The sequence below is a fragment of the Heliconius melpomene genome, chromosome 4, assembly GCF_056956725.1.
Source record: "Heliconius melpomene rosina isolate 202511_hmr_F chromosome 4, ASM5695672v1, whole genome shotgun sequence".
Taxonomy (NCBI): Eukaryota; Metazoa; Arthropoda; class Insecta; order Lepidoptera; family Nymphalidae; genus Heliconius; species Heliconius melpomene.
Genome location: NC_140392.1, coordinates 8,664,446 through 8,668,829, shown reverse-complemented (window position 1 = coordinate 8,668,829; position 4,384 = coordinate 8,664,446).

The following is a 4,384-nucleotide window of genomic DNA, read 5'->3' as shown; positions in this document are numbered from 1 at the left end:
ATTGTAGGAGAAGTGGTAATTACAGGAAATGGTATCCCTCCAAATTTGATACATCTACTCTATGTACTCTTCTATGAAATTTTATAGGTCTTGATCAATAAGTGATATCAGTACGTATTTTGTATTTTAACAAAATAGCAATCTTTGTTTGTAAGCAAGTATTTGATATTGGTCGCCTCTTAGTAACTATGTCATCATTTCCAATTTCATGCACTAATTAAGTACTATACTTAGTTAGTGCGTGAAATTGGAAGTGCAACTGCATTTTTTTTCCTCCTTCTCTTCTTGATTTTGCAAGGTTGAATTATTTATTGGTTGCTTGGTGAATTATTTATAGTTCAAGTGTATCAAAGTTGAGAACAATTATAACAAGTTATTTTTTCTTTTGGTTGCCTTTAAGATATCGCTTTTAGTGATAAATCTGCCATTGCACACTTGTTAATCATATTTATCATGAACTGTGTTTTATTTTCTTCTTATTTGTGCAATAAAGTGTTATATCATTATTATTATTCTTTTAATAGTTCTTTTATTGAGAAGAATTGTCTACGGTGGTTCAGCTTCTGCATACACTGCAGTGTATGTTAGTGCATGTTTGATTTCATAGATTATGGGGTTTTTATAAGAATGTTAAAAACCTGTTGAACAAGATGTCTTTTGCCCTATTTTTTTATTTATCTCTCTCTTTTTAATAATCTATGTATAGAAATAAATTTTCAGAATCGAATCTGAGGTGCTCCATACAGTTGGAGATTGCAACATTGCATAATAAATTAAAAAATATTTCTGATAATTAACAATTATGAATGTGCTCAGAGACAAACAAGTCAATCCTGTACTAGAAAAATATTTCAAGTAGGTACATCATAACCAAAAGTGATCGAATCCCCTACCACCATTTTCTATTAAGCGTTGTCCAAAGTTGACATATAATATTCTACTAAATGGAATATGTTTTAAGATATTCCACATATCACGTTGTCAACAATGCTATAGCGGCATACAGCTGACAGTATTGATTGATTGCCTCTAAGTTATATACGGTTAGGTTAATGGACCGTATCAGCTCATTTTAACTTCGTTGTCCAAATTTGACTTTGAATATCTTATTTCCTTTTATATGTTATTTATTTTAAAAATGTAAATAAATACTTTATATTTGAGGTTTCCGATTACTTTATATACCAATACAATAAAGCTGAACAGCTTTTCCGCCTAGTGCATTATTTTTATTTATATTGTTAGAAATAATCAAATAATGACCATAGAGGTTATATAAGAACGGCTCTAATTGCTGGCTGGCACTTTTATGGGCTGTCAACAGCGACCGAAAGAAAAGGATCGCTAACGTCACTCTGCCCGATGGATTCTTTAGAACCAGATATTAATATTAGACTGTTAGATAATTCCCTTTGGTTGTTTAATAATTATTTGAAGCCTTGTTTTAATTCATTACCTTTCCCACTTTATTTAATATTTCCAATAGTTTCTAACAATATATACTATTTGAACCAAAAAACTGCCTGGATTATTGCTGCATATCTTCTTCTTAGTCGTACGCTCCTGTCGGAGTGGTCGTGGTCATTAGCTGTGTTTTCCAATTAAAAGTGACATTTCTTCATCTATTTCTAACCTCAGCAATGCGTGTGCATTCCCCAATAGAGCAGCTAGCATAGCAAAGGTCCACATATATACAGCGGCAAATCGGAGAAAATTAAAACATTTATATGTAACAGCGAAATTGCACATTCTAAGATTGTTATTTAAAACGCGCGGCCGCGCGTAGCCAAGTTTTTTTACAAACAAAACTGGCGAGCAGCACCGTGTGTTATTTTACACGAACCATTTGAAGCCACTTTTTACCTATTCGTAACTCAAAAACTATTCCATCGAAAGCTGTCATATTTGGCTCAAATATTTAGACCCCTTACCTGTATACGTGCATTAAATTTCATAAACACAGCCCAAACAGTTATTTAGATAATGACGTCCAAAAATCGTAAATTTTTAGGGGGGTGACTGACCTATAGACCTTAATGTTAACCAAGTTCCAGATGACCTAGAATGGTGAAATTTAGCATCCGGTTAAGTAATTGGGTGTATGTCAAGGGAAAAATCCGAAACTAGTATTTTTTTAATATTTTCTTATAATTTTTCAATAAATAGATTCAATTAGGAACATTTACTTAAAGCGCCTGTAATGAAAGCATAGCAATCAAAGTTCATGATAATTGATTTTTAGGCTTAGCGCCTGACAAAAAAATAAGAGCAATGCATTATTTATATATGTTGCTTTAATTTATGTCACGCGTTAGTAAATATTTTATTTGTTATGGAGACTAACTTCACTATTACTTACGTAAGCCATCTAAAACAACACGATGCTTTCAAGTATATTCTAAGATAAGATATGTCTCCATTTGTAGCTGAAAATGCCTCTAATTTATGTCCTGACAAAGCCTGCCATCATGTGGACTTCAAGGGCTTCACGTAAAAATATAAAAATATAATAAATGGATTAACATCCTTCATTATTATTTATTATAATTTAAACATATGTTTTAGTACTTATTATACTAAGAGTATTTGCATAGTCGATTAACGTATTTGATATTAAATTATTATTACAATATTTAAGTACTAAGTCCTATATAAGATCCTATAAGGGTTCTGTTTTATTGCTTTCGAGGTACAGAACCCTAAAACAGAAAAAAAATACACTAAAAAATAAATATAAAAAAAATAATTATATTGATAGAAATATATATAAAATTTAAGAATAATATACTATCTGTAAGGTCAGTCGTGGCACAGGGGCACAAAGTGTGACTGTAAAACCTGACTGGTTGTGAGTTCGATTCCCACTCGAGGAAATGAAATATTTATTTAAACTTATATTTCTATTTCTTCGCTCTGGTGTCGAGGCAAGGCGCGGCGGGGAGTTCCGCGACTCAACACGCAATGCCTCCAGAATTCGATGGAAAGTGGGGTTACTGAGTGTATTAACATTAGGTTCCCTCTGTCTACTCTGCTGTGTGCGGGATACAGCGTGAAGCTGATTTTATTTTTAATTTGATATATTGTCAGCCTACCAGCTATCTTAACAGAAGTAATTATAAAGTAATTATTAACAGTAAAAATTTAAGTAATTGTTAATAAAAAAAATAAGAGAAAAAATAAAGAAAATTAAAAATTACTTAAACAAAATAATAAAAAATAAATAAATCCGCATTACGATGTATCTCACACATAGCGGGGTAGAGAGAGGGAACCTACTGTTAAGACACTCAGTTCCCCTCTTTCCATCGAACTCTGGAGGCATTGCGTGTTGAGTTATTCCAACAAAATAATAAAATTAGAAAAAAATATTAATAAATATATCAGATTTCTAAACGCAGCATACATTCATTACTTTTAAATCTGACAACTGTCATTTAATCAACAAAATAAAAACTATAGTCGAGATTCATAGATAAATATAATCTATTTTCATATATAATTAAATATCGTCTTAAGAGTAATAAAACATAATATTATTGACCATAATAAAAAAGTAAATATCCAATTATATTAGATATATTTTATTGTACGAAGCCGCTCATATTTTAATGGTTTTTTTGGCCTGAGTTTCATGATTTTACTGGTTTTAGGAACACTTGTGAAAACGGCAGAGAACGAAGTCGACCTTGGGATCATATCAATTCAGATTGGTACCGTCAGCACTTAATAAACTTATTGTTTATATTTTTTCCAAGACATGTTGAACAATGAGTCGTTCAATAGAATTGCTTGTGGTTGAAACAAGAACTTACACCGAATTGTTCCAATGCCTCCCGATGGGAGCTGTCTCTTCCATGCTATTGCATATTCTTCGTTTGAGCGTATTGATATACAACAAACTAATAAATTGCGCGAGACTATAGTAGAGTACGTATGTCGTAACTGGAATGATTTAAGTATCTACACTAGCGCTCGAAACGGGAATCCTTACTCTTCCAAAGAAGACATGCTTTGCTTAACTACGTACGGAGCTACTTCCGAAATAAAGGCTGCAGTAGATTTGTACAGTACTAGCGGACGCGCGCAGCTTCGCTTGCTTATTGCTTAGCGGTGAATTCTAATAAACTTTGAAACACGTGTTCAATAAAATATTTTTAAGAGTCTCAATTTCAAATTTTATAAAAATCAGTGGCGATTTAAAGATTTTTCTATATAAAATTTTAACCCCTTATTTACACCCCTAGGGGATGAATTAAAATAAACCACGAAACTTATGTTCAATGAAATATTTTTAAGAGTCTAAATTTCAAATTTTATAAAAATCGGTGGCGATTTAAAGATTTTTCCATACAAACTTTCAACCCCTTATTTGCACCCTTAGGGG